General features: G+C 52.3%; 1 long non-coding RNA gene across 1 annotated transcript; it reads right to left on the bottom strand.

Moving 5' to 3' along the window:
• Positions 1-1,007: 1,007 nt before the first annotated feature.
• LOC110322826 lies at positions 1,008-10,714 on the bottom strand. Its single transcript, XR_002380604.1, has 4 exons — positions 10,497-10,714; positions 8,582-8,707; positions 5,383-5,445; positions 1,008-1,604 (listed from the first exon to the last, which is right to left on the bottom strand). It is a non-coding gene; the product is annotated as an uncharacterized LOC110322826 (long non-coding RNA).
• Between the last annotated feature and the right edge of the window lie 552 nt (positions 10,715-11,266).

Raw genomic sequence — 11,266 nt, 5'->3', positions numbered from 1 at the left:
TGTCTAGGGAGGTTTAGGGTGTACAGCGTTGTAGGAGGTTAACTTTGAGATTAAAAGCTTCATGCCACATGCAATTCTCTCCTCCCTCTCCCTCTCCCTTCCCCTCCACCTCCCCCTCCCCTCCCCTCTCCCTCTCCCTCTCCCTCTCCCTCTCCCTCTCCCTCTCCCTCCCCCTCCCCCTCCCCCTCTCCCTCTCCCTCTCCCTCTCCCTCTCCCTCTCCCTCCCCCTCCCCCTCCCCCTCTCCCTCTCCCTCTCCCTCCCCCTCCCCTCCCCCTCTCCCTCTCTCTCTCCATCTCTGTCTCTCTCTCTCTGCTTCATGCTCATGGCTGAGATGTGAGCCCTCATCTTCCTGCTTCTACTGCCATATCTGTAACCTGCTGCCCACGATTCTCTGACATGAGGGACTGGTCCCTCTGTAACCTGCTGCCCACGATTCTCTGACATGAGGGACTGGTCCCTCTGGAGCCACAAGCCCCAATAGATTCTTCCTTCTACAATTTGCCTGAGTCATGGTGTTTTGTCACAGCAACAGAAAGGAAACTAATATAAGTGCCCCTACAGTGAGCTGGTTGCCCAGCCACACATCCGGATGGAAATAGAGGGGGAGCGAGAGGGCACTGAGTTTTTGAGAATTGTGACCAGGGTCCTCTGCTCAGGGAGGCGGGGCTAAGAAATGTCCCTGCAGCCGGGGCTGTGCTCACAGTGATGCAAGACGCAGCTGAGGGCCACGCAGGGTTGAAGGACAGACCTCCAGAGCTCCCAGATTCACACACACAGCTCACAGTAGGAAAGAGACTAGAGTGGAGGAGCAAGAAGAAGGTAGTGCTGAGCCAATGGCACAGATCCGGCTTGGAGATGAGAAGGAAATGGAGAAGGATAGTGGTGATGGCTGAACCACCATGGACTGTCCTCAGCCCACAGTCTGTGGACTTAAGAATGGTTAAAATGGAGCTGGGGCGATGATTGAGTCAGTTAACGAATTTTCCATGCAAGCATGAGGACCTAAGTTCGGGTCCCCGGAACCCCAGAATGTGATAGCACTACGGTGAGATGGGAAACGGAGACAGGAGACTCCTCATAGACTTGTGTGCCAGCTAGCCTGTCTCTAACACAACAGAAGGCTTGACAGAGAGATGTTTCAACTCTGTCTGTACTCCTTTGTATGATTTCCATTTAAAGCTCACAGACATGTACTCCAATATGTATTATTTTAGAATGTTGTGCTATGGAGACCCTTCACTGGCCATATGGCATATCCTGCTCTGGGCTGGGGCAGGAGAAAGTTCAAGAAGCCCAGACTTAGGTAGTTTGGCACAAGATTAATGTTCGTAGCTCTCACGTTTGCTGTGTGTGCTGGGAGGGACCTGAGGAGTCTCTGGTCTTGCCTCTCTGGGATTTAGAGTTCCATGTATGCAAAGAGGAGGCCATAGGTCATGCTGTTCCCCTGGCAGCAGCCACTGATTCTCCAGCCATGGCTAATGGTCATCAGGGCATGGCTGAGCAGGATGAAGGCCAGCGGGCAGCGGTTTGGCAGGGCAGAACATCCTTGGGGGTCACATGGTCTGCCCTCTGTCTGGAACGGGTATCAGCCTTAGTGGCGGCTCTGATGAGAAATCACAAGCGATCTGTGATAGCCGCTGCCGGCACCTCCCCTTTCTAGCTGGCTTCTTTAAGCCCCGCAGCTCCTGCCAGGCCACATCTGTCCCTGCCATCCACAGTGGACACCGTGCTGGCAGCAAATTCTACCTCAAGTGAAATCTGTCAATTTTAGTTTCCTGACAACTCCTTGGGGCTGGCCAAGTAAAAGCAGGTGTCCTCTCCACAGACCCGATGCTGCTGGGGTGTGTGTAGCCTCCCTTGCACAGACAAACTAACAGAAGCCCCAGCAAGGATGCCGTTTGTCCTAGGTGACCCAGATATATAGTAAGGATGCTGAGCAGAGCCTGGCTCTGCCCCCAAGGTCAGGGAGATACCAGGACAAAGAGTGATTGGCAGGAGGATACCAGAGGACTGGGATGGAGCTTCAGCATTTCCCCTGAGAGACAGACAACTGGGGCTGAGACAGACAGACGGGAGACCCGTTATCCATTTGGAGACAAGGGCAGTGAACTGAGGTATGTGCAGAGTATATAGTTCAATGTTAAGGGGCCAGCTCTGGGACTAGATGGACCTTTGTGCAGAGCCTCAGCTCTGCCTCAAAGTCACTGCTGCCCCATTGCCTCATCTGTAACCTAGCTGCAAACTGGCGCCTACTGCTCAGAGTCTGTGAAGTTAAAAGGAGTGATGACCAGGGCCGGAGCACCCTGTGTTCCTCCCTGGAGAGTGTGGCTGGCAGGAAGTTGTGCTTATGGCTCCCAGGTTGCCACTGGAAACTATGTATCTGGAAACTATGTATCTGGAGATAAAGGAAGTGTAATAAAGGAGAGCAAGTAGGGCCTGGGAGCCAGCTGGGGTGATGGTGTGACAGGCAGCTGGGAGAATGGTAGTGAATTTGATTCTGGACTTAGGGGCATGATCTGAAAATGGGTCCTAGGAACCCCCATCCTTCTTGGGTGCCACCACTGGTCATTGTCTCTGCTCTCCTGGGACTGCTGTCACCTCTCACCCTGTTTTTCTGTCCATCCTGACTTGTCCTCTGTCCCCGGATTCACCCCTTTCCAGGACATCTGCCTGACACTCCCTAGGAAGAATTTAAACTGGAATGAGAATTAATTGCTAGGGAGCGGGTCCGCCTTGCCTGCCTTGTGTGCTGTCGTTAGGAGCTGCATTGGGAACTGGCAGACAAGCTGATGGCTAAGTGTAGCTGTTGTGCTTAGAATCACCAAGCGCCTGGCTGTCTTTCCCCTCTCAGCAACCCGCTTCCACTGCAAGAGAAATTGAGGCCTAATGATAGACTTGGCTCGCAGCTGGCACAAGCCCATAAGCAAAAGCAGCACTTGGTGAGCTGAAGGGGAGAGAGGATGCCAGAGCCAGGAGCCCAGCTTCCTCCTGCCGTCTCTCAGAGGCTTGGCAATTTCAGTAGTCGGGATGGCATTTGGGAGGTTGCTCATCAAAATTGTCATGGAAGGCGGGGTGTGGGGTGGGGGGGCTGCAAGTTCCTTCTGTAGCAAAGTGTGTCTCATGAATGACTACTACTTCAGAAAGTGGCTGTGGGGAGAGGAAGCAGTCTCCACAAGAGAGTCCCTGACTCTCCTTGCTGACTGGCTGTGTCTGGACCACATGTGCCCTTGACCTAGATCCCCTCCTGGACCATTGATGGCGATGGAGAAGCCAGAGTTCACATCCAGGCTGTGTCACCTGTTGTAAAACCCCAGAGGGCCATTCTGTGTGGATTGATGTGAACTGATGCCCTCATTAACGTTTTCCAGACAGGCACACAGAGGGGCTGTGAGAGGCCAGTGGCTTGCTTGAGGGCCTGCAGGTGGGAAAAACTGGTACTTGTACCTTGGGTGGTCCAACTCTAGAGGCTTGGTTCATCCTGACCCCATCAGCATGGGCTGAAGGAAGCTGCAGAAAGAAGGCTGAAGGTGACAAGTGTCCCTGTTCTCTAATTCTGTCCTGAGCCACATTCCTCATTGTCCCAGCCCTGCTGACTCATGACTCCTGCCCTGACCCACTGGAAGCTAAGATGTTTCCTCTGAGGTGGAATGAACTTTGGTGTGGGGCATACCAGGTGTTCTTGGCTCCACGTTGCAGCTGTGATCTTGGCTGACCTTTTCCTGACCTCACTTTCCTTATCCGTAAAATGGGGATTGTGTCCTCAGCTCAGCGGGATGGTAGTGCCAAGTGCTTTGGAAGGAAACTCATCGGATGCTCATTGTGTCTAGCAGTTGCGAAAGGTCTGTGAGGCTCAAAACCATGACTGTGTGTAGGACTCTGGTGAAGCCCTGTGGTTGGAGGGTAGTCTCTTCTCTATGCTTGGAGAGAGAGGCTCATGTGTAGGCTGTACTCAGATGGCCAATCATTTTTGCTGAGCCAGAAGGTGTTTTGACTGCTGTTGCTATTGTTTTTGTTGCTGCTGCTGTTGCTGCTGCTACTGCTGCTGTTGCTGTTGCTGTTGTTGTTCTTACTGCTGCTGTTGCTGCTGTTGCTGTTGTTGCTGCTGCTACTGTTGCTGTTGTTGTTCTTGCTGCTGCTACTGTTGCTGTTGCTGCTGTTGCTGTTGTTGCTGCTGCTACTGCTGCTGTTGCTGTTGTTGTTGTTGCTGCTGTTGCTTTTGTTGTTCTTGCTGCTGCTACTGTTGCTGTTGCTGTTGTTGTTGTTGCTGCTGCTGCAGTTGCTGTTGCTGTTGTTGCTGCTTTTGCTGTTGTTGTTCTTGCTGCTGCTACTGTTGCTGCTGCTGTTGCTGTTGTTGCTGCTGCTACTGTTGCTGTTGTTGTTGTTGCTGTTGTTGCTGCTGACCAGTTTCCCTAGGCAATCTCAGCCTGCCAGTCATCCTGCCTCAGCCTCCCAAAGCATGCCATGACACCTGACCCACTCTCATCTCTAACCCTCCGTCCTGTAGGCTCAAGTGCCTGGCTTCCTTGAACTGCTTATGGAAAAAACAGGGTACAGAGTGGTAGACTGCTCATTATCTCACGCCCACCTGGTAGGCCAGGGTAGGGAGATAGCCATGTGGGGGTCAATCTCCAGGCTGACCCCTATCCTGCCTGGAGGACTGGACCCTGCTCTCCTGAGCTTCAGCTGGAGCCTAAACCTAGGCGGAGCCTGCATCAGTGTGCACCTGCCCAGCCAGCTCACTGCTGCTGCCCCTTATCTGGAGCTCAGCAGAAACGCAGCTACCACTTCTCGGAATCCTCCCTCCCACCCTTTCTTGTGATTCACTCCACACCCCTCACTTTACACACTGGGAGGTCCAGACAGAGGGAAAATGCCCACGCTCGTAGGACTCCATCCGTGGAGGGCTCTTAGAGACCTCGGGAATGGGGTGAGCCGTGTGGCTGGCCGGTGACAGTGGGAGGACCAGACGACCTACCCAGACATCGAAACTGCATAGCTTTAATTTATTTAATCAATTCCGGCCCCCAGGCTGAGGAAGGGAAACGGCAGGATATTAAATCTGTCTCTCTTGCTGATCTGTCATAGGGATGTCAGCACACATTGATTCTCCTCCTCCTGCTTTTATTAACTGTCTCCTCCAGGGGCCGCAGGCACCACGGGTCCCAGCCTAGACCCTGCTGAGAGCAGGGGACAGATTGCAGGGGGAGGGAGGGGTGTGGAGGGACTGGATGGGCCGTGATGATCTTTTAGGGGACAATTACAACAAGAAAACTTTCCGGTTTGTAATCTATGCTCTTCTGCTTACAAAGAAGATGTGGAGTTTAGAGAGCAGCTGGGGAACTGGTTGTATTGCAGAGCCCCACAGGGACAGGACACTTAACTGTTCGTCGGGCACTGGATTAGATTCTGTTGGCTGTTGTAACCAATTACTTTAAGCAGAGTGACTGAAAAAAACAACATAGGTGAAACATGACATGGTGACACACAACTGTAATCCCAACACTCGTGAGATAGGAGTTTGACACAGCAAGTTTGACACCAGCCTGAGATACAGGAGACCTCGTCTCCAAAAACCAAGAAGATGGATCAGGAGATAAAAGCACCAGCCATACAAGACTGAGGACATCCTGAGAAGCCATCTAAAGAGCCAGATACCGAGGCATCCTTAATCCCAGTGTTCCTGCAGTGAGATGAGGGCAATAGCCTGGAAGCTCCACGTGGAGCTAGCCTGGAGTGCAGAACAGCAGAAGAAATGAGGAGACAGACTCTGCCTCAGTGAGGTGGAAGGTGAATGCCAACTCCCGAACACACACACACACACACACACACACACACACACACACACACGTGCACGAATAACACAAATGTGTCCTGGGGAGAAAATAACACGAAGCATTGTCCAGCAGCTCTGGGGTCGGTAGTCCCAAGTGGATGGTGCTGGGTTGGCACTAAGGTAGGGCTGTGCTCCTGAAGGCTCCAGGGAACACTCCTCTTCTGAGCACGTTTCAGCTTCTAGAGGCTACTTGTATTCTTTGGCTCATGTTCTTTTCCAAGTTCAAAGTCAACGAGGCTGCTGAAGTCTATCTCATATCCAGTACAAACTCTTCCTCCTCCTCCTCCTCCTCCTCCTCCTCCTCCTCCTCCTCCTCCCTGATCCTCACCTACCTAGATCTTCACCCCATCTGAAGGCTCGTTAACCAGATCCTTCATTTCATTTACAGCCTTGATTTCCGTCCCCCTCCCCATACCACCCCTTACATAAAGTATGATATCCACAGGTTCTAGGGACTAGAATGTGGACATCGTTTGGAGACCTCACTGTGTGTCATACGCTGGCAGGAAGCCCCTCCTTCATATCCACAGCACCTCCAAAGAGCTGCGTCCCATTGCACAGAAAGAACATCCCATCGTGCAAAGGGAAAGGCTGAGCATGGGCAGGTGGCGACTGCTGCCAGGAGGCAGGGGCAGGTCCCGTGGGTCGCAGAGGCCAAGCTCCTCCGCTCAGCTGCCCTGGGGAATCAGGAGGTGCTGCCGTCCAGGAAGGGGAACCTGGAATGATCAGCCAGGGATCCAATGGAGGGAGCCAAGAATCTGTAAGTGACCTTCCCCAGCCTCAGCCCATGTGGCAAAGCAAAAGAACAAGAGTGTGCTTTCAGAAAGGGGGACTTGGGTCAGGTGGTGGCGGTAGTACATTCCTTTAACTCCAGCACTTGGGAGGCAGAGGCAGGTGGATCTCTGAGTTCAAGGCCAGCCTAGTCTACAGAGAGAGTTCCAGGACAACCAGGGCTACCATACAGATACTCTGTCTGTGTAGCCCTGTGTTAAAAAAAAAAAAAAAAAGTGGGTGGAGGAGACTTGAGCAGCTTTCCAGACTTTGGGAGGCACTTTCTGTTCTAAATAATTGAGGCCCTGCCCGGCTCCCCATCCCCAGCTCATCTCCTTCAGACGATTTATTTGCTCATAAAATTGAAGGCCTTCTTTGGCACCATTTTCTGTTCCGCTTAGACAAATATTTAGCAGCCAGACCTAACCTTAATTTCCTTAAATATCAGGGAGAGTGGGGGTGGAAGATGGAGTGGTTTGCCCAGCGGAAGCGGGCACTTGTGTCCGGGTCAGGGCCAGGGTGGGGGAGCTGCACCAAGTCTGAAAGACTAACTACCTCTCTCTGTGACCGTCCATGTCTCCTCATGGGGGCTGCAGGAAGAGCAGGGAGTGGGTGGCAGAGTGCCAGGTATTTTGTACCCAGCAGGGCTGGCATTCAGGGGCAGTGCTTACTGCAGATGATGGCAGAGCAGTCACGGGTCCCTCCCCAACCCCTGGATTCCTTCCTCTATACAGAGCAAGGCTGGTACACGTAAGGCAGAAGCCAGAGGCAGGAGCAGCTAGCAAGGAAGGAGGGTCTGGTGCCAGGGCTGTAGGGACTAGTAACCTTCTGTGTCTCCCATGGAGATGTTCAAGGACTCATTTCATTCACGGATTCTTGGAGGAAAAAGCCAAGCCTGTGCTGAGCCCTGAGGTCAGAGAAAAAGTCCAGCGACAGAGAGGAAGTCCTGCCTCACGGGGGCATAGGTCTAAGAAGCCGATGAAAAGAGAAAGGATTCATATGGGGAGAAGAAGACAAGTCTAAACGGTCCTCATAGAAAAAGGGCGTGACTAAGATGAGTCCCAAGGTCGACCTAGACAGGGTCCCTGGAGATGGGCAGACGGATGTCAAGTGGTTGATGTCCTCCAAGGCAGGGACCCTCAGAAGGCAGATTCCTAAGTAGTAGGGACTCAGGAGCAAGGAGCCCCAGGCACTGCTGCTCTCCATGCTGGCCTCTGTAATCCGCTCCACCTCTCACCTCTGCTCCCATTCCTCTCCCTCTCTCCTCCACTCCCTGTCTGTGGGGGTAGAGGAGCCACCCGGTTCCCACTCAGCCTCCTCTAATAAATGACACCGCCACCCTGCTCAATGCTTCAGGTGCATTACCTTACTTAATTCTTACAGCAGCCTCACTGAAGAGGCTGCGTGTGTTCCCTGTGTCACAGAAGCTGGGGTCTGGAGATGGAATTCACAACACCAAGACGGCCCAGCGTGTCGGATCATTGAGCTTGTGTGGCCATAGGGGTGGGTGGAGGGGGAAGGAGCCCCAGGGGAGGGGTGAGGCCCCCCTGCAAAGGCCCCGAGGTGAGTGGTGAGATGGGGCAGACTGCAGAGCGGAGCAAAGAGCCTCTCACTGGGTGTCACCTGTTGTGAAGGACGACGACCCTTTCCCAGAGCTTTTTGTCTTTCAACTACTGTCACTGTGGTCACCTTACTTGATCTTCTTCGGTTGATGGTGTAGAAAGTGGCCCAGGGAGGTGAAGATGGGACCCAAGAATGCATAGCTGAGACATGTCAGAGTTGAGTCCTATCCCTACAGTAGCATCTCTCTAGGGTGCTTTTGGAAGAATGGCCAAGAAAGCTGGGGACCAGCCCTGAGGAATCAGACCAGGAGCCTTTTGTGGGGGAAGGGAGGCAGAAACAGTAGCAACGAGGACCTGTGTGCGTCCATTGCTGTTTTGTTGCTGTGATAAAACACCATGACCAAGGCAGCTTACAGAAGGAAGGATCAGGCAGGGTTCTGGAGGTTTACAGTCCATGGTGGTAGAGTAGAAGCCTGGCGACTCAGTGGGAAGCTGAGGAGTTCACATCTTCAGCAGCAGGCATAAAGCAGAGAGGGCGTCCTGGGGAAATGGCGAGTGGCTTTGAAACCTTAGAACCCACCTCAGTGACATGTTTCTTCCAGCAAGGCCACCCCGCTACACCTAACTGGCCACCAACCCTGAACCTGCCTTCCCCTTAACTGTGTCACCTGCAGGAAGTGTCTTTGCTCCCACTCTTGCCCCAAATGCTTGCATCACTCCATCTTCCCACATCTTGCTAAGAGGTTCCATCCACCATGGCTATGTTACACCTTCCTGAACCCATGTATAATATTAGCCTCAGGTATATGATGTATATGTGTAGTGTGTGTAAGTAAACATATGTATAGACCCATAGGAAGTGGTACTATTAATAGGTACGGCCTTGTTGGATAAAAGTATTCACTACAGAGTGGGCTTTGATATTTCAGATGCTCAAGCCAAACTCAGCATGGCATTCTCTTCCTGCTGCCTGCTGATCAAGATGTGGAACTCTCAGCTCCTTCTCCAGCGCCATGTCTGCGTGCACCCACCATGCTTCCTGCCATGATGATAATATAATAAACCTCTGCAACTGTAAGCCAACCCCAGTTAAATGTTTTTCTTTAGAAGTGTTTCTGTGGCCATGGTGTCTCTTCACAGCAATAAATGAGATATTCTCTGAGCTTCAATTTTCTCACCAGTAAAATGGGTGTGTAACGGTTCCTGCCTCATCTCTGGCGAGACTGTGTGGTCACTGAGGTCACAGATAGCTCCTAACAGAGGACATGATGGACAGCAGTGGCCTGTCAATCAGTGTTAATCAGTTGTTGGTTGTGGGTTGAATTTTAAGTATCCTAAATCCTTAATACGAGGAATGGGACTGGATGTGGAAATATACTTTCTGTAGGCGTAATCAAGATGATGTCACTGTCAGTGTAGTCTTTTGTTTGTTTGTTTGTTTTTTGTTTTCTGTTTTTTGAGATAGGGTTTCTCTGTATAGCCCTGGCTGTCCTGGAACTCTGTAGACCAAGCTGGCCTCGAACTCAGAAATCCGCCTGCCTCTGCCTCCCAAGTGCTGGGATTAAAGGCATGTGCCACCACACCGGGCTATCAGTGTAGTCTTAATCTAGTTCACTCAGAGGAGAGAAATTTGGGCCCAAACAGCAACATCCAGCAAGAGCAGAGTATGAAGGTGGGGACAGAGATTGGAGTGACACAGTACCAACCCAGGGACCTGGAAGGACTGTCACCTTCACCAAAAGCTGAAGAGATATGTAAAATAGCCCCAGAGCCTGGGAAAGTTGTGACCCTGTCAACAGCTAGGCTTGGAGCTGGCAGCCAAGGAAGGTCACAGCGTGTCTCCTCTTTCTGCTGACTTATTGTGGCAGCCCCAGGAAACCAGAGACCTACTGTGTGAAGCAGTAAGACTGAGCAAGGTTCCAGGTACTAGCTATGAAGTGCTGGGAACAGAGTGCTGTATATGAGGTACTGAGTGTGAAGTGCTGGATACAAGGTGCTACATAAGAGGTACCAAGTATGAAGTGCTGGGTAAAAGGTACTGAATATATGGTGCTGAATATGAAGTGCTGGATACAAGGTGCTACATAAGAGGTACTGAGTAGGAAGTGCTGGGTACAAGGTACTGGATATAAGATACTGAGTATGAAGTGCTGGGTACAAGGTACTGGATATAAGATACTGAGTATGAAGTGCTGGGTAAAAGGTACTGNATATATGGTGCTGACTATGAAGTGCTGGATACAAGGTGCTACATACAAGGTACCGAGTATGAAGTGCTGGGTATAAGGTGCTGGGTATGAGGTAGTCTCAGACCCCCTCCCTTTCTTACCTGGTGTTGACCCTCTGCCTCTGCACTTTTCTGTACCTCAAGTACTTGTACTCTGCCCCCTCCCTGGCTCTGCTAGCCAGTCCAGTCCTGGCTGGAGGATGGCCGGGCCAGGGCTGGTGGCCAGAGCTGCGTCTTCTGGCTGGGGGCCGAGACCTGCAACACCTCATTACCAGGCAGAATGTAATGCAATTTCACCCTTGGACAGCGTTGAAAGCCAGGCCTCTGCTGGCCGAGAGATGGGCCGGAAGCTGTTCTGGGGGGCCGCCTTGTCCTCTCCTGGGCGGGCAAGTCTCTGAAGCACCCAATTGCTGGCTCACAGTGAACTCCACAGCTGAAGCAAGCAGATAAAACTCGCCAGCGTGCTGGTGTGCGGTGTCCTGGAGCAAACATGAGGAGATGAATGAGCCTTTTCTGGGGCTGCTCCCATCTCCACCACCCCCCACCCCCACCCCCCGCTGCACACTGCACCTCTGCCTGCTGCCTTCCCTGCCTGGGCTTTCTTCCCTTCCTCCCTTTGTTTCCTGTTTTCAATAAACATGATTCATGCCAACCTGGCTGGCCCTGTCACCAGCCCAAGGCCAGCTGTAATTCTCAGCGGTGAACCTGGGCCACTGCTAAAGCTCTGGCCCTGAGGACCAAGGAATCTGGGCCCCTTGGGAAATGGTACACAGGTTGAAGGGATTTGGGTAGCCCAGGCAGGTGGCCCGGTGACAGATCTATGAGATGCCACTGAGTGAATCAGAGAAGCAGCTATGGCTGGAGCCTTTGTG

The sequence above is a fragment of the Mus pahari genome, chromosome 6 (assembly GCF_900095145.1).
Source record: "Mus pahari chromosome 6, PAHARI_EIJ_v1.1, whole genome shotgun sequence".
Classification (NCBI taxonomy): Eukaryota; Metazoa; Chordata; class Mammalia; order Rodentia; family Muridae; genus Mus; species Mus pahari.
Note: the sequence above shows the minus strand (reverse complement) of the source record. Positions and strands in the feature narration are given on the sequence as shown.